The sequence below is a fragment of the Stenella coeruleoalba genome, assembly GCF_951394435.1.
Source record: "Stenella coeruleoalba genome assembly, chromosome: 5".
Classification (NCBI taxonomy): Eukaryota; Metazoa; Chordata; class Mammalia; order Artiodactyla; family Delphinidae; genus Stenella; species Stenella coeruleoalba.
The window spans coordinates 16,334,173-16,354,204 of NC_137150.1; the positions used below are offsets into that span (position 1 = coordinate 16,334,173).

Here is a 20,032-nt window from a genome sequence, read left to right on the forward strand (position 1 = left end):
GATAACAAAGTCATTTTTATTCTCATTTGTTTCAACAGATATTTATAGAAAATGCTTTCTAAACAATCACAAAAATGGTATGTCAATTCAAAATATTATGAACACTTCCATAATAGCAATATATAACATGAAATTATAAAATCATACCTGAGTCCCTCATTGATACTGAAATTTTGATATTATAATTAATTATTCTGTTGCCAAATCCCAGCTGTACACTCTACACTTTCTGCAAATTATTAAGTAAACCATTGTAAGATTAACATTCGTTATACCTTGTCTTCTCTCATTAGTCCCACTTTTCAAGCAATGGTAATTTGAAGAGAAATTTTTATTTTGGCTCCTTTCGTAGGGGGGTTATAAACAAACAAAAAAGACTGGGATAGCTATAAAATGAAACATGCAACCCTTAAAAACTATGTTATTAAATCATCTTATAATGGCAAAGGAAAAAGAATGTATATAATTTAAGTGAAATAATTTAAGTGGTAAAATTTAAGTGAAAGAAGCCATAAAATCCCATTTATAAACACACACAGTGCAAGTCTGTAAGAAAATATTTGAGAATATTAATAATGTAGGTTTTTTTCCCTTGGATTGCAGGATTTTGGAGGATGTTTTCTTTTTAAAATAAATGTCTATATTTTTAGTATTTTCTACAATTAGCTGATTTATTTTTATAATCAGGAACTAATTTCAAAAGAATATAAACATAAAAAACTAAATTATGGAGTATAATTATGTATGTGCAATTCAGGCTGCTTAAAGTTTGCATTCAGACAGCATTTTTACCCAGAGAATGTTAGGATCTTTGTGAGTATGTATTTCCTAAGGAGGTAATGAGACAAAAGGCATTTTTTGCTCAGTAAAAGATTAGCAGCCTTGCAAAGCGGAAGAGTCCAGTGGTACAGGAAACAAAAGTAAAAGAGTTAAGATAAGGGGCTGCTGAGAAAAACAAGAGAGTCTGTAACAAGTAGTAAAAACATTTGCTTAGTGTTTTGGCTTATAACATTCCTCAGAGAAAAGTAGAAGAAATTAATAGTTCTGTAACATCTGCATTATGGCAGGAATTATGTTTCTGTCATTTAATTCTTAGTTGTGTCCCATTGGTCTGATTCTCATATAAATTAAATATAATTTACCTCACCCTGGTGTGTTACCCAGAAAAGCAGAATGACAAAAGTAAGAAAACCAGGGTTTAAGTCGAAGTTAGTTGGCCCCTAAAACTTCTGCTCTTTGCATTTTACCTCACTTTCTCCAGAGTATTTTGGTGAAATAACTGAACAGATAGTCTGTTTTCTAGGACGTTAGTGACTGTGGTATTTGACTGTAAGAAAAAGGGGAATTTGGTAATTTTACTTTCAGAAAGGAAAGTACAACCAGGGAGGGGTTTAATGTAGAGACAAACTTCTCAATTCTCCAGCTGAGAGGAAGCCAGTGATAAAATAAAACACAAAATGGCCATCAGAGTAAGACAGACCTTATGTGACATCGGGCAAATTTCCTAATTTTTCTGAGTCTCAGATTTCTCAGCTGTAAAGTGATTAAATGATACCATCTTACCGAGTGGTTGTAAGGATATATGAGAAAAGCATCCAAAGAGTACCTAGAAGGGATCATGGAACAAAGCAGCCACCCAATAAATGTTGGTTATGTTTTCCATTGGAGACAAATTACAGTAAGGTACTCATTGCCCAAGACATTTATTAGTTGTTCCTGAGCTTCCATTAGCTGGTGGCAGCCTACCTATAAATTCCTAAGTGCATGTAATTATTTTTAAATACTATGTCTTGAGATGTTTCACTGTGGTTTTCCCATTACCATTTTCTAGTTTTCTCCATGAACTTCAGTTTTCTGCTAACAAAATATAGAGACTAAATTTAATAAAGTCATAATCGAGTTTGTATTTGGAGTATTTACAATCTCAATATTATACTGAAGGACGCTAAGAGATCTTTAAGTTCAAGAAACAAACAGGATGAATCAGGTTTATATTCCTTTAGTTTTAGCTGGAACAGCTTTTTTTTTTAAACATCGTGTATCTTTTAAAAAAAATTATTTATTTATTAATTTAGGCTGTGCTGGGTCTTAGTTGCGGCATGCGGGATCTTCATTGTGACGTGTGAGCTTCTTAGTTTTACTACTACTACTACTACTACTACTACTACTACTACTACTACTACTACTACTACTGCTGCTACTACTACTACTGTTGTCATTGTTGTTATTTTCTTTCCAAATTGAATGCTCCGGACAGCACATCTCTCTGTCTCTTGCAAGCTCTGTCACTTTCTATTGCGGTAGCTTCTCACGTTTACTTTCCTTATGTGGTCCTGGATTTCATTCATACCCCTCTTTCAATGGTCTCGTCAGAAGCACTGGCTTCACTGGAAGATCCATTAGAAATTCTTGGGACTCACCAGACCTGCTGAATAAGAGACTCTGTAGATGAGGCCCAGCAGTCTATGCTAAAATGTTTATCCAGGAATACTTGCTCCATTTTGAAAATCTGTGTTCTAGATGGTTACAGCTGAATCAATACTAGCACTCAGGTCCAACCCCCCAGCCTCTACAGACTCAGCTCTTGTTCACTGCATGTTTGACATCTTTGCTTTCTTTGGGGGCATTTTCAGCAACCTTGCAATGTCTCAGGTTAGCCTATGCAGGAAGGGTTCATTTTTGCAACAGTCTCACAATGTGACATTCATAGCATGTCCTTATGCATTTCTGACCTTCCCCTAATCCATTCCCTGTTTACCACACTGTTAAGACTTCCATGGAGGTGAGCAGGGTACTCAACTTTAGTGTTCTTTTTAAACGTTAACAATTTAATCTTCTTCTCTTAGGAAGTTGTGACTCACTCTATAGATGAAGAACTAAAAGGAAAACAAAAACAAAAGCAAAAAACATAACCAAAACAATCAAAACAAACAGAAATCCCCCCCAAACCAAGTCCTTAAAGTAACAGAAAATTTAAGCAGTATGTAAACGCTTAAGATTTTTGAGGGACATCCCGATATCACACAGGCATATTTGATGTTGGCAACTTTTTGGATTACAGAGCAGAGTTTTGTCTCTTCCACCTATTTATAACATCAACGTAAGTACAAAGTGGGGCCTGAGCTTCTTCAACTTCTGACATAACTTGTGAAGGCGAAATAAATATGAATATGCCCATGAAACAACAGAAAATGAAAAGAGAGCTAACTTTCATTTTGATAAATATTGCTTTGTTTCACTTGATTTTGTTTTTCTTCCACAATTTTTTATCAAGTCAGGGAAGCTGCTAACATTACTGCTTAAAAACCCTGTGTGCTTCTTCAAGATGTGGGAAACAGTAGTCAAACCATGGACTAGGCAGTCAAAAACTAAATTGTCTCACCCTTGTCTACAGTTTGATGGTACTGTTGTTTGTGCCAGCTAAAATTTCATCGCACACAATGAAATCCCTTGCAATGGACTTTCTCCTTTACCTAACCATGAATAATTATTCTAAGGTCAAACAAACCGTATACTTTCTGTGCCTCAATGCTTTTATCAGAAAATGAGGGAGATTTATAAGAGAAAAAAAAAAAAGAAAACGAGGGGGAAATTTAGGAACATTTTACAATGATTTTTTATATAAATAACAAAAATTACGTATAATAAAGTGAATGCAAGGCAATTACTAAGACAGACAGAGAATCTCTTTGCAGAAGGAGGTTTATTCTTCATCTCTCTCCTCACTAGCTTGCAGCAAAGCCAATCTTTCCCCTCCAGAGCCATGAAAAGATATCCAGGAATATTGTTTACATTATCTGTGGTGCATATTTTGCTTTATTCAAACCTCAGGAATAGAATCTATGAACTTTTTGGTGTGAGAAACAAAATAGTTTTGTATCACTGTTACTTTACATACTGAGACCAACCATACGTGTGTTCAGTATTCTCCTGGACAATTAACAAAGTAAAAGGTAGAGCACTGAAAATTACTATTTTGGGGGTATATTATCTTATTATTCTTTGTATCATCCGCACTTGGCACAGTTCCTCGTACATTATAGACAATGAATGCACGTTGAAATCATGAGTGAATAATTACTAATATTCATTGGCTTGCTTAATAATTTGGGTCGTTTGAAAAAAAAAGTCTCAAAATGGATGAAAGAACAAAGCAGGCTATGATTCATCTTCATAGATTAACTAGTAGGAGTTTAAAAGCTGAACAGCAACAAAAAATAACCCTATTAGGAATGACATCTGAGTCATAAACCTAGTAATAGAAGCCTTGAGTTTTAAAGCATGTGTTGCAATCATTAAATTTCAACAATTCTTTCACTATCATCCAACTTCACATGCCATGTTCAGTAGCAATATGTCAAAATGTGCCATGACCAGCCTATCATGGAGAGTGCAGAGATATAGTTTCTCTTCTACTTTAATCTAGCGTTTCGTTTTCTTTTACTACAGGTATGTGGTTGCACTTTTGCCTTATGTCAACATTTAAAAGCACTTTAATAAACATGTTTGATAAATACTGATTGAATAGGCAACATTCTTTGTGTATGCTATAAATGGTTTACTTGGTTTCTGTTTCATAATCTAATTTATATAGTCTTTTCCAAGGATGGATACATTTTATTTAGTAATTTTTTTTGTTAGGTCCTGAATTTGGGGGGAAGATTTTTTTTTTCACTTTAACACTTAAATTTCAGAACATCTTCAGATGCTTCTGAATAATATGAATTCTAGTGGATGGCATTTTTTTTCACAATCCATTTAAGAATCACTCTGAGAAAAGTAACAGTGTTGAAGATTCAGTCTCTCTGTAGTTCTGTAAGTTAAAATGACTGAAAATGAAACTCTGTATGTGGTTAGTGTAGACTGAATTTACACATGTTTCTCAACTTAAGTTCCTTATTTTAGGCAAATGTACTGTAGTTAATAGTTTCTCTATTAATTCAACAAGGGATTAGAAAAAAGGAGAATGGATGATTTAGAAAGTGTTTCCCAAGATTGATAAGTTAAATGACTAAATTCAATCACTCTGTTAACAAAATGTTGTGTTTTTTCTTGCCTTCATATTTGTTTCCATGTATCCTCCTCAAATCCTTTCCCTTTGTTCAAATTCATGCCTTAACTTTCTTTAAATCTGCTCTTTAGACAATCAACAATTCCAAAAAAACCCTTAACTTGCTTAGAAGCACTTTTGTTAAAATACTACTCTATTTTGTATTTTCTTATATTCTGCTTAAAAAAAGAGCTATTGGGTTAAAAAAAATCCAACAATAACCTTTAGCCCTTCCCCGTTTTCTACTCTTACATATAAACTCCTCGGTTAGGGTCTCATGCATTTCTACAACATGATCCCATTCATCTCCTCAAGCACTTTGATTCCTTCTATTTCCTACCACAAATCAAAACCCACTTTATTATTTTCCAATTATAAGTTGTAGGTTTGTTCAACCTTTTTATTTACGTTATCTCCCTCTCAGCTTCCTATCCCCTACACCCACCTCTGTCAGGATTTATATTTAATAGGTATTTACTTAACAGATCCCTTCTAAGTGTCACCATGTCCCTGGCCGCAAGCTAGGAAGTGGGGAGATGGCAGTGAACAACTGAAGAATTGTCCCTGCACTTATAGAGCTTACAGTAAATGAAACAAAAGTCACCAAATTAAATATAAAACTAAATGTTTATTAAAAAAAATATACTTGGAGGGAAAGATCCAGAGAGCCATGAGAACAAATCAGAGACCCAATTTAAATTTGGGGATCTCTCAGTTAGTAATACTGTGAGATCCAAAGTACAGGCAGGATTAGCTAAGTAAAGATTAGATGGAAATCTGTTCAGTCAGAAGGAACAGAATTTTCATATGCATTGAAGAACTTTCTGAAGAAAACAAGTGTGACCATTGAGTAACATGAGACAGGGAATTGTACCTAGGTGGAACACCCTTCCCAGGTAGCAAAAGCAGACCTGCTCCTCCATTCCTTCTTCTAACCTGACTATTGAATATTTTTAATGTAATTATCCATCCTTGACTTATGGATTTTGTAAACGTCTTATCTCCCCTACTAGACTGTAAGCTCCTTGAAGGCAAAATTATTTCTTATTCCTATTTCTGTCCTCTGTATCATGCATAATGCCTCATGGGCAGTGACTATGAGGCTGACTTCCTAAGTGCAGGACTAAGAAGGACCCACTGTTGCTTTAATTCTCTGCTGTCACCATCTTCCATTTCTCAATACTTTTTTTTGTTTTTTTTTTTTGCGGTACGCGGGTCTCTCACTCTTGTGGCCTCTCCCGCTGTGAAGCACAGGCTCCGGACGCACAGGCTCAGCGGCCAGGCTCACGGGCCCAGCCACTCCACGGCATGTGGGATCTTCCCGGACCGGGGCACGAACCCGTGTCCCCTGCATCGGCAGGCGGACTCTCAACCACTGCGCCACCAGGGAAGCCCTCAATACTTTTTTTTTGTTTTTATTTTTATTTATTTATTGGCTGCTTTGAGTCTTCGTTGCTGCGCGTGGGCTTTCTCTAGTTGCGGGGAGCAGGGGCTACTCTTCATTGCGGTGCGTGGGCTTCTCACTGTGGTGGCTTCTCTTGTTGCAGAGCATGGGCTCTAGGCACTCAGGCTTCAGTAGTTGTGCCATGTGGGCTCAGTAGTTGTGGCTTGCGGGCTCTAGAGCACAGGCTCAGTAGTTGTGACGCACGGGCTTACTTGCTCTGCGGCATGTGGGATCTTCCTGGACCAGGGCTTGAACCCGTGTCCCCTGCACTGGCAGGCAGATTCTTAATCACTAAGCCACCAGGGAAGCCCTCTCAATACTTTTTGAAGAAAGGACCCTGCATTTTCATTTTTCACTGAACCCCCCAAATTATTTAGTCAGTCTTGAATGAATACAAAGGTTCTGGGTGACTGAGTGGTTCAAGGGTTAAAGGAATCTAATTGGAGTATTCTGCAAGGTATTTTTTTCTTTTAGGGTCAAACTTATACCAGGAACACCACATGATTCTTGGTTATGTGATGGATGGCTAAGAAATGGGCAAGTCCTTAATCCTCCAGGGTGCTATTCCTTAAATAGTAAATTGAACTCCATATTGACTTGGCCACTGTGACTTATGTAGGTCTTCCTAGAACCCTCTCACTTGAAGCATATTCTCTCATGATCATCCCTTTTAGAATCTACACTAGGAGATAGGTAAGTCAAAGTCCCAGGCGTTGTTTATGAGGTCATTCATCTCTTGGCATTATGTGAATTCTTCTTCCCCTTCAGCTGTCACAAGTACGAATGAGAGATATCAATGTGGAAAAATATTATGTCATTCAAGTCCCTGCTGATGAGTCTATGGAAGTTTGCAGAAAAAGCAGAAGCAGCAAAGACCTTCAGTTAGGTAGGATTAATCACATTATTTGTGCCTGGCAGGGACTGAGACTGGACATTTTAGAGCTGAAGGCTTGGAAGTTTGGGGGCCTGAAAGAACTAATTGAGTTTTTAGTCTAGACAAGCACAGTGCTGGAAAGTATTTGTGAGAACCTGGGATAAATATTGAGTTACTGACTGAATTGCTCTTTCCAGTTGAGAAGCCCCTTGGAGAATACTGAAGGATTTTTAGCTCATCCTCCAGTTTACCAAGCTACAATCAACAATATTACTAAGCTTTGATATGACAGGCTACCTCTCACTGTCTGGTCAATGATCCATGGATTATGGCCTCTTTTGTGAAGTTGACAACTTAAACTATCTTAGCTCATGAGGAGTTTTTTTTTTTTTTTTTTGCAGTACGCGGGCCTCTCACTGCTGTGGCCTCCCCCGTTGCGGAGCACAGGCTCCAGACGCGCAGGCCCAGCGGCCATGGCTCACAGGCCCAGTCGCTCTGCGGCACGTGGGATCCTCCCGGACCGGGGCACGAACCCGCGTCCCCTGCATCGGCAGGCGGACTCTCAACCACTGCGCCACCAGGGAAGCCCATGAGGAGTTTTTATAGTTACTTCTAGCAGTGAGTCAAAAAAGTGCCTGCAGAGTAAACAGAACCTAAACAACATACCTTTCAATTCATTGCCTGGTGACACGGTGTACAGATTCCAAGTCTATTTCTTGTAAGATTTTAAGGATCCCAGTGGGCAATCTCATGCACGTACTGAGCTTAAGCTTAGGTTGCTGTCCCTCTTTGTTAAACAAATAACGACGGTGAATATTTTCATTAATAATGATTGCCATACTTCATCATCTTTCAGAAGAACATATTGTAAAATTAGTGACTACAAATATTGTTTTGAGAGAAGGTGAAATTTAAACCTATGCCACCAAGCAGGACTGGGTAAATCCAGCATTAAGTCTACTTGGTGATTATTTGGAGACATGGAGTTACCCACTTGCTATGAGAATGCATTCATTTTGTAATGGTGGAACAGAGTGAATCTATTTATATGAACAAAAGATCATCCCTCCACATTTTTTTTTTCTGAATCCCTCAGGAAGTGTTCCTACTTGGTAGCCTACTCGTACATTGTACATCTTTCCTGTCACTTCTTAATCTTCCTGAACTTATTAATTTTTATCATTTTATCTCTTTCTCTCTAGCTGAACGTTTTCTTATTTTATTTTTAATTAATTTTGGGGGGAGTATAGTTACTTTACAATGTTGTGTTAGTTTCTACTGTACAGTAAAATGAATTAGCCATACATATACATATATCCCCTCCCTTTTGGACTTTCTTCCCATTCAGTTCACCACAGTATATTAAGTAGAGTTCCCTGTGCTATACAGTATGTTCTCATTAGCTATCTATTTTATACATAGTATCAATAGTGTATATGTGTCAATCCCAATCTCCCAATTTCTCCCACTCTCCCCTCCTACCCCCTTGGTATCCATACATTTGTTCTCTACGTCTGTGTCTCTATTTCTGCTTGGCAAATAGGATCATCTATACCATTTTTCTAGATTCCACATATATGTGTTAATATACAATATTTATTTTGCTCTTTCTGACTTACTTCACTCTGTATGACACTCTCTAGGTCCAACCACATCTCTACAAATGACCCAATTTCATTCCTTTTTATGGCCAATATGCCACTGTATATATGTACCAGACCTTCTTTATCCATTCCTCTGTTGATGGACATTTAGGTTGCTTCCATGTCCTGGCTATTGTAAATGGTGCTGCTATGAACAATAGGGTGCATGTGTCTTTTTGAATTATGGTTTTCTCTGGGTATATGCCCAGTAGTGGGATTGCTGGATCATATCGTAGTTCTATGTTTAGTTTTTAAGGAACCTCTATACTGTTCTCCATAGTGGCTGTATCAATTTACGCTCCCACCAACAGTGCATGAGGCTTCCCTTTTCTCCACACCCTTTCCAGCATTTATTGTTTGTACATTTTTTGATAATGGCCATTCTAACCAGTGTGAGATGATAGCTCATTGTAGTTTTGATTTGCATTACTCTAATAATTAGTGATGCTGAGCATCTTTTCATGTGTTTGTTGGCCATCTGCATGTCTTCTTTGGAGAAATGTCTATTCAGGTCTTCTGCCCATTTTTGGATTGGGTTGTTTGTTTTTTTGATATTAAGCTGCATGAGCTGCTTGTATATATTGGAGACTAATCCGTTACCAGTTGCTTCATTTGAAAATATTTTCCCCCATTCTGAGGGTTGTCTTTTTGCCTTGTTTATGGTTTCCTTTGCTGCACAAAAGCTTTTAAGTTTAATTAGGTCCCATTTGTTTATTTTTGTTTTTATTTTCATTACCCTAGGAGGTGGGTCAACAAAGGATCTTGCTGCAATTTTTGTCAAAGTGTGTTCTGCCTATGTTTTCCTCTAAGTTTTATAGAGCCTTAAATTCAGGTCTTTAATTCATTTTGAGTTTATTATTGTGTATGGTGTTAGGGAGTGTTCTAATTTCATTCTTTTACAATGTAGCTGTCCAGTTTTCCCAGCACCACTTATTGAAAAGACCGTCTTTTCTCCACTGTATATTCTTGCCTCCTTTGTCATATATTAGGTGACCATAAGTGCATGGGTTTATCTCTGGCCTTTCTAACCTGCTCCATTGATCTATGTTTCTGTTTTTGTGCCAGTACCATACTATCTTGATTACTGTACCTTTGTAGTATAATCTGAAGCCAGGGAGCCTGATTCCTCCAGTTCTGTTTTTCCTTTTCAAGATAGCTTTCGCTATTTGGGTTTTTTTGTGTTTCCATACAAATTGTAAAATATTTTGTTCTAGTTCTGTGAAAAATTCCATTGGTAATTTGATAGGGATTGCATTGACTCTGTAGATTGCTTTGGGTGATAGAGTCTTTTGCACAATATTGATTCTTCCAGACCAAGAACATGGTATATCTCTCCATCTGTTAGTGTTGTCTTTGATTTCTTTCATCAGTGGCTTATAGTTTTCTGTGTCCTGGTCTTTTGCCTCCTTAGGTAAGTTTATTCCTAGGTATTTTATTCTTTTTGTTGTAATGGTAAATGGGATTGTTTCCTTAATTTCTCTTTCTGATCTTTCATTGTTAGTGTATAGGTATGCAAGAGATTTCTGTGTATTTATTTTGTATCCTGCAACTTTATTAAATTCATTGATTAGCTCTAGCAGTTTTTTGCTGGCATCTATAGGACTTTCTATGTATAGTATAATGTCATCTGCAAACAGTGACAGTTTTACTTCTTTTCCAATTTGGATTCCTTTTCTTTCTTTTTCTTCTCTAATTGCCATGGCTAGGACTTCCAAGACTATGTTGAATAATGGTGGCAAGAGTGGACACCCTTGTCTTGCTCCTGATTTTAGAGGAAATGCTTTCAGTTTTTCACCATTGAGAATAATGTTTGCTGTGGGTTTGTCATATATGGCCATTATGATGTTGAAGTAGGTTCCCTCTGTGCCCATTTTCTGGAGAGTTTTTATTGTAAGTGGGTGTTGAATTTTGTCAAAAGCTTTTTCTGAATCTATTGAGATAATCATATGGTTTTTATTCTTCAATTTGTTAATATGGTGTATCACATTGATTGATTTGCATATATTGAAGAATCCTTGCATCCCTAGTATAAATCCCACTTGATCATGGTGTATGATCCTTTTAATGTGTTGTTGGATTAGGTTTGCTAGTATTTTGTTGAGGATTTTTGCATCTATGTTCATCAGTGATATTGGCCTGTAATTTTACTTTTTTGTGATATCTTTGTCTGGTTTTGGTATCAGGGTGTTGGTGGCCTTGTTGATCAAGTTTGGGAGTGTTCCTCCCTCTGCAATTTTTTGGAAGAGTTTGAGAAGGATAGGTGTTAGCTCTTCTCTAAATGTGTGATAGAATTCATCTGTGAAGCCATCTGGTCCTGGACTTTTGTTTGTTGGAAGATTTTTAATCACAGTTTCAATTTCATTGCTTGTGATTGGTCTGATCATATTTTCTATTTCCTCCTGGTTCAGTCTTGGAAGGTTGTGCTTTTCTAAGAATTTGCCCATTTCTTCCAGGTTGTCCATTTCATTGGCATATAGTTGCTTGAAGTAGTCTCTTATGATCCTTTGTATTTCTGTGGTGTCAGTTGTAACTTCTCTTTTTTCATTTCTAATTTTATTGATTTGAGTCCTCTCCCTTTCTTTCTTGATGAGTCTGGCTAAAGGTTTATCAATTTTGTTTATCTTCTCAGAGAACCTGGTTTTAGTTTTGTTGATCTTTGCTATTATTTTCTATGTTTCTGTTTCATTTATTTCTGCTCTGATCTCTATGCTTTCTTTCCTTCTACTAACTTTGTGTTTTGTTTATTCTTCTCTCTGTGTAAGGTTAGGTGGTTTATTTGAGATTTTTCTTGTTTGTTGAGGTAGGATTGTATTGTTATAAACTTCCCTCTTAGAACTGCTTTTGCTGCATTCCATAGATTTTGGGTTGTCGTGTTTTCGTTGTCATTTGTTTTTAGGTATTTTTTGATTTCCTGTTTGATTTCTTCAGTGATCCCTTGGTTATTTAGTAGCGTATTCTTTAGCCTGCATGTGTTTGTATTGTTTTGCAATTTGTTTTCCTGTAATTGATTTCTAATCTCATAGCACTGTGGTCAGAAAAGATGCTTGATACAATTTCAATTTTCTTAAATTTATTGAGGCTTGATTTGTGATCCAAGATGTGATCTATCCTGGAGAATGTTCCGTGAGCACTTGAGAAGAAAGTGTATTCTGCCCCTTTCAGGTGGAATGTCCTATAAATATCCATTAAGCCTATTTGGTCTATTGTGTCATTTAAAGCTTGTGTTTCCCTGTTTATTTTCTGTCTGGATGATCTGTCCATTGGTGTAAGTGGGGTGTTAAAGTCCCGCACTATTATTGTGTTACTGTTGATTTACACTTTCATGGCTATTAGCATTTGCCTCATGTATTGAGGTGCTCCTATGTTGGGTGCATAAATATTTACAATTGTAATATCTTCTTGGATTGATCCCTTGATCATTATGTAGTGTCCTTCCTTGTCTCTTGTAATAGTCTTTATTTTAAGGTCTATCTTCTCTGTTATTATTATTCCTACTCCAGCTTTCTTTTGATTTCCATTTTCATGGAATATCTTTTTCCATCCTAGCTGAAAGCTCCTTGAGTGTAGGAACCAGTCTTTGAGTGTAGGGATAAGTTTGGTATCTTTATCCACAGTTCCTGGCAGGTAATAAATGCTTATTAAATGAATAGTGAAAGAATGTGTGGATTACTCTTCTTTTCAGTTATACCATGGGTATCTGTATCTCCTTAGTCCTGACACTTAGATAACAATAAAGCTGACGAAAGACAGTCTGAAGCAATAGGAAATTTATACGAGGCCCAGAAGCTGTAAGGTCATTTGAAAATGTGCCCATGTGTAATGGTAGAGGAAGCTCTGGAAAGCAGAGTGCTTTCTATCCTGGAGGCAAGACTGTGTAGCTCAAGTGGCAGAGGGAGGCAGCATTCAGAAGAGAGCAAGCAGCACAAGGCCTGCTTTGATGCCTCTGCTCACAGTAAACCACATCCTCACCTTTGGGGTGAGTTACTCTCTGAAGTGCTTGGCTGGTGTTCTAACATCTGAAAGGAAGCACTCGTTTTTAACTTCTGCCCCCAAAATATAGGCTCTAGTGGGAGGATGGGGAAGCATAATTAGAGCCCCTATCAAACATTTTTTTGTCAGATGACAGAAACATCTGATTTAATGAAAGGGATTAGGAAGGGTTAATTTCTACACTTACATTTCAAATTTGTTAAATTCTGTGGGGCAGAGTGCCAACACATTCATTTACAGACAGATAACTACTTCACAGGTGTATATAAAAACCATCTTGTAGAGAATGTTTTTGTAAACAATAGCAATCTAGGTTGAGCTCTGCTTCTCTCCTTCTACAGAACCAGTATCAGTTCTTAAAAAAAGAGTATATGTACACATATATTAAAAAATCTACTTATAAAGCAGTCAAATTAATTGTAGTAGAAAACTTCAATCCGTGAATCTGATTAAGTATATCGTCTAGATGCCAATTGGAGACATTTCATAGAGAAGGATAAAAGAATGTTAACAAAATTGTAATAATTTATATAGCTCTCTTTTGCCCTAATTTAGTTGTGGGAGGCTATTTTTTTCAAGTAAGTTTTTCCTTTTGATTTTTGGTTCCACTAGTTTTCTCTGAACATAATTTCCAATCACAATATAAAATGCACTATTAGTTATTTATTGACAATTTTAAAAGTAATATCTATTTTATTTTAATTTTCCTCAGATTATTTTAAATTTACATTTTCTTCTTCTTCTTCTTTTTTTTTTTTTGCGGTACGCAGGCCTCTCACTGTTGTGGCCTCTCCCGTTGCAGAGCACAGGCTCCGGACGCGCCATGGCTCACGAGCCCAGCCGCTCTGCGGCATGTGGGATCCTCCCAGACCAGGGCACAAACCCGTGTCCCCTGCATCGGCAGGTGGACTCTCAACCACTGCGCCACCAGGGAAGCCCAACATTTTCTTCCTTTTAATTGTTCTTTTCTTTTTTAAATTGTGTACTAGAAAATTTTATTTTCAAGGGACTTGTGGTAAACACTGCTGTCCCTCTCCTCAATCCTTCCATGCTCACACAGAAGCATGACTTTTTTTTTTCTTTTTGAGATATCAGGAGACCATTCTCTCTATCATAGGAAGGTAAATATTGGTTAGTCTAAGACAACTATTCATCTTTCCAGTAATAGAATAGAAATGGTCACATGATGCAATTCAAGCCAAGGGAAGGTCTGTTGGAAGCAACTAGGAAAATTGTTATTTTCATTACTAAGAGGCCCAAAGAAAATATATGGACTTTTGTAGTCTTTCTGGGTGACAATGCAATATTTACAGCTACTGTAGCCAACCTGCGGTTATGTGGAAGAGATAAGCCTGAAGGCAAAGCTAAGGAATTAGAAAGAAAAGATGGACAGATCCTGGGTCAATGATAAAATCTTTGTGCGTTAATAAGTTGTCTTATGTTTTAAGCCACTTTAAATAGCATGCTCTGTTACTTATTGAAAACATGCTAACAGACACGTCACGGTTTTTGGAGACTCATGGCTTCTCCTGAAAGTGGGGTTATGATTTCACACCAGAAGATGCCATTTAATTCAATATTTTTTTACTGACTGTGCAGATTCAGCCAATTAAGGTCTATAATTTGATACTTAGGATAGTAGATGAAGCCCAAGTTAGGCTTAGGCTAAAGCTCCATAATTCCAAATATCTACATTTTTGAAAATATTTTAACATTTAAGATTACATCATCACAGAGTTAAGCTGCTATGGCCTTACCTTTAGAACATCATTTACATTTTGAAAACTTCCTTTCTCTCTCTTTGTTTGTTTTTGCCCAATAGATTATTATAAAGTGAATCTGAAACATTTTGATCCATTATCATATTGAGACAACAAAATCATCATGATGTGATGGCTGAAAAATGTACCAACAACACTATAGAGTTTTAGGGGATTTACACAGTTCTGACCATTTTATTAGGCCCTGAATATACAGAAAATGCCGTTGGTAGTCATATATCAATGATCTGCTGAGAATATTGCCATGAGAATCAAAAAAAAGAACTCTTGGGCTTCCCTGGTGGCGCAGTGGTTGAGAGTCCGCCTGCCGATGCAGGGGACACGGGTTCGTGCCCCGGTCCGGGAAGATCCCACATGCCGCGGAGCGGCTGGGCCCGTGAGCCATGGCCGCTGAGCCTGCACATCCGGAGCCTGTGCTCCGCAACGGGAGAGGCCACAACAGTGAGAGGCCCACGTACGGAAAAAAAAAAAGAACTCTTGGCTAGAGCATTTTGTGGAAAAAGTCCTCAGAATATCAAAATTAAAAGGAATATTCTAAAGTACTTTGTCAATTTCTTTATTAATGCTTAGTTTCTCTCTTCAACATCACTGCAAGTAATTCCAGCCTAATAATTCTCCTATTTAGTTTCACAATTTATTAGTATATAAGTGGCATTTTTTATGGCTCCTTGGTGACTATGACTTAAATTAATAAAGAGAAATCCATTTCATATGTTTTTCAAACCATGTTTCATTGAAATCTGCTAGTATTTTCTAGTATTTCTCATAGTGAATTTCTATGAACAGTATATTAAGCAGAATTCCAAACTGAAGTAGCTTAAAAGGCAGTTGGATGGTGTTGTCTATACTGCAGGTTGATTCTACCATGCACGGCATGGCTGCCAGCAGCTCTGGGTTCATATCCTTAGACCTTGCTATGCCACAATTCTTGCAGAGGCTAAAAATGAAGGTTGTGTGTCCTGCTGTTTTCCCTGGGTGAATAGCAACTCCACCAGCACCATGTACTGGGAGGAGGGAGAAATGCCCCAATAGCATAGGTCTCATGACCAGAAAAGAATTGGCGGAGATTCTAAATAAGACAACACATGTCCTCTACACAGGGGATATTTACCACAGTATGCAGAGTTTCCCAAACTAATTTGCCCGGGAACCATTTCCACTCAGAACATCTGTTACCATTTCTGGAAAGCAAATTTTTGACTTAACACTTTGCAAAATTATCCTTCAGGGTATGCAAAACATTTCAATACAGATTAACTCCCTGGACCTTTGTAACAATCCTACTGGATACGTCAGCCAGGTAGAACCAATTTACCTTAGGACACCCAGATTCTGAGAGATTTAGAGACTTGTGAAGAGTCACGTAGACTACTGGAATAAAAATTCAGTCCCAGTAAGTTGTCAAATATTGTGAGACGGCCTTTGGACTGTGCCAGCTAGTTTTGTAAGTTTTCTCTAAATCTGTAAGTACCTCGTGTAAGATGCCGCACACAACACTATCAAGGCCATAGCTTGGTCACTATGGCATTTTATAATTCATTAGTACAATTATACAAGGAAGGCTTTGGTATCAACCACTTTCAACCACTTATGTGAGAATCCTGGCTGTTCTCACTTATGTGAGAATTCCTGGCTAGAGTTTTGCCCTTAGGCAAGTTATTTTCACATTCAAAAATCACGTCTATGAAAAAAGCTGACCCTATGAGGTTGCTGTTGTTGTGATTAATAAAGATAATGAGTGTAAAGTACTTAACAGAGTGACTAGAGCATACTAATCACTCACTAAGTCTCAGTTATGATTTCAGAGAAAATTTTCACAATTGAGTAATGGTATAGTGAAAAATTCCAGAAAGTTTCTTATTTATTGTATATTTCTCTTTTAAAGCATGCATAGAAATTGAAAATCTTGTCTGCAAATACACTTTTTTTCCCTGATCTGTATCTTCTAATATATTTCGGGGGGAAAAAAAGGGGGGGAGAGAGACACACACACACACACACACAAACAAATGGAAATCAATTAACCCTAACTTGAAACAGATGTTACTAAGATGTGCTGTATGTACTTTCACCCATGAACAGCTAACACATCAATTATGGGAAGGGAGAAGTATCCAAAGCCAGATGTTTTGAATGTCTTTGGAATTTATACACTTTCTTAACTATGACCAGTTGAGTTACTGTATTTTTTTGATAACTGAAATAACTTCTCCTTAATTGCACATCATTGTAAATTCAAAGACAGCTCTTGGCCTTTTAATAGGCACAAAGGTGCTTCTGCTCAGTGTGAAGCAGATATGAAGACAGAACCAGATCAGATGCAGAGCATATGGATAACATTTTTTTTCTAAATTATTCCATCAGAACAAGGATTCAAACATATTTCCTTTGCCAGTCGTTACTTTATACCTTGGTGTAGTTAACAAATCTCAAAGGAGCTCACAACCATTCCACACAGGGTCTTATTCCAAGTCAGAATAGAGTCAAATACAGTGTATTATGATTTAGAGTCCATTGCTGAAAATAGGATATTGTGGCTTAAAGAAATATTTAGACATTACTTAAGCTAACTATTATGGGATTGAAATGAAGGTCTAAATGTTATGACTGGAGCTGCACTCATGTTTCCAAAGCTTTTTAACCAAGCCGGTAGCTTGCAGAACAAACTCCACGCTGGAGTAGAAAATGGACACACACACACACACACACACACACACACACACACACATGAGTCAGGCCCGAATAATAACATAGTGTATATGAGTACAATTTCTAATCTTCTTTCTTTCAAAACCTAATTGGTATTGCTTAGCTCACTGAATATGGATAATTTATATCTAAATATTCAAGAAGTCTGCCTCTGAGAATTTGTATCAAGAACCTGCATGTCGGATTGTCTTGAACGTATATACCATAATATGCTGCCCCCAATTCTGACTTAGCTTCACTGTTGGACTATAGTAGTCGAAAATTTCCCCGGAGCAACTCTACTCCTAAATATGTCCGCTCTTGAGTCTGGGCCTATTCCAAGAAACCCAAAGCTTCTAATCTCTACGAAATGAGGACGTTTGGCAGGGGGTGGGCACAGCCTGTGTCTCTGAGGAATGGAGGGCGGTGGGAGGGGGTGGGAGAGAGTGTGGGATGGCTTGGGACTTTAGCTTGAAGTTGCCCACTTCAAGTCTGAAATTACTTGGAAGTGCTGCTTCAGCATAAATTCATGTGAATTCAATAATGATTTTTAGTCAAGTCTTTAAGTATAATTGATTCTTTGGGAAAGTGTTAGTTGGTGATTTCTCACCCTTGCTGGCTCACTCCCACACATGCAAAAACTCATACCCCAGTTGAGAAGCATGGAAAAAAGTGTGCACAAAGTTTGCTTCATGGAGTCTTTCACGACTGAAGTAAAATCACACGGAGGACTCAACTTGTATGCACCTTGCCTGCAAATATTCTTAGGCAGCGAGCAGAGGATCGTGTTGCCACACTGCTCTAGCAACCAAATTCTTCAGGGAGGACTCTTGGTTATGTCTTAAAGAAAAAGCAGAAAGGAGAGGAAGGGAGTGGATCCACTGCTACCTAGTGTACAGGTCATGCCCTCACTCCCTATAAGGACTTGGGGGGACAAAACTGACTTGAGTCTTTAATAGGAAGGATAAATAGGATATAGGATATAATTAGACCTATATGCTTACCTCTCTTTTCTTTCCTCTAACACAGGGATTGGATTGTGCTGTGTCTATATAGCCCACTACTTAAAGATATCAATAGGGTAAGGGAACAGGAGGCTGTCAGGACAAAAAGAAGCAAGAAGAACTTGGCCTTGTGGGCCTCAGGCTAAATGTTTAACTGTGAAGGTTTCCCCATTGCTTGGTTCAGCTCATCAAGCAGCTAATGAGGATTTGGAGGCAGATTTCGTTATTCCTAAAAAACAACCCAAACTAGACTTAGTGAAGCATATGTCCTGTTTTACTTCTTTATCTAGGCTGTTGAAATGGAGAAGCAAGTGATTGGATGGGATTTTGAGTCTAATATATATGAGAGAGAATCCTAATGTAATAGGATTCAAAAATTGAATTCTTGCTATAACTCATATGGGCAAAGATAACCCTCGTCCACCAGAGATGGGGGAAAAGAAATGACTAAATACCCAATCCAATTTAAAACTTAACCCAATTAGATAATGTATATAATTCCTTTAGGTAAATTAATACTCAGTTTTTCTGGAAAAAAAAGAAAAGCTCAGTTTGAGTCACCTCTTCTCCTTTGCTTTTATTCCAAAGTAGTGACTGAGTTTCTGGGGTGAGGGATGAGAGAGGGAAGCATTGCTATCTTTGGACGCAGCTACCTCTGCCCCCACCCCACCTCATGTCCTCCACCCCTGTGTCTGTGGCAATGTTCTCTTTCTACCTTGTTGATGCTTGTTCACTTAGCAATTTGTACCAATCTGCAGCTGGGGTGGGGTGTTCTTTCTGAGAGCTTGGAAAAAAAGTCCAGTGGGTGGGATAAAGAAATGGGGGCCCAGCCTCACCTCAGTCCCTGACGGTACAATAGACCCCTTTGCTGTCAAGTTGTGATGCTCACTTGGGCTCCATCTGGTGGTCTGTTCTGTAGCTCTTTCTTTAAGGCCGTCTGTCTCTGTCCAAGCTATCCCAACTGCTAAACTCCATACCAGATTCTCAATCATGTCCAAGTCCTTTTTATGCCACATAGAAACCAAAGGTGATGAGAACAGCTGAATCTCAGGGTCCCCTTCTGCCTGGCAAGATCATGGGTTGGTATGGATGATCAAAGCTCAAGACCTGAAAAAGTCTTGAGAACATGTCTGACAGTCTTGCCCTCTAGTCAATCAATATCTCTTCTCTCTCCTCTTCTGTTATCTTCCCACCTCCCCTTCTTTTGCCTTCAGCTGGGAGCTTTCCCCTCTGCCTCATCCTCTTTTGTGTCTCTGACCTCCTCTCAAATCTTAATAGACAGGGGTATTTTCTCTACACTGAATGGAAACTCTGATCCTTCAGGCTTGGTTACTGAAATGCAGAAGTGTGAAGAAAACAGATGAAAAAAGTTTAGGAGATCATTTTTCAAGACAATGTCCTGGCTTACAAGGCACTTTTCTTACTGCATTATCTGATTTGCATATCAGAAGCAGAATATCTCCTTCTTCCTTTTATTCTCAATGTAATAAATGGTTTCCTTTTGTAATAAATTCTAATCTTCCTTCAGCAGATGGATACTTTAGGTCTATTAGTGCCA

At 37.9% G+C, this 20,032-nt stretch overlaps 1 long non-coding RNA gene across 2 annotated transcripts in view; it reads right to left on the minus strand.

Annotated features, from left to right (window-relative positions):
• Positions 1-2,188: 2,188 nt before the first annotated feature.
• Positions 2,189-20,032, minus strand: part of LOC307186845 — a 294,281-nt gene continuing 276,437 nt past the window's right edge. For both annotated transcript variants that reach the window (XR_013828481.1, XR_013828482.1), the window contains one exon: positions 2,189-2,876. This is a non-coding gene — a long non-coding RNA (uncharacterized lncRNA). The remainder of the gene's footprint in view (positions 2,877-20,032) is intronic.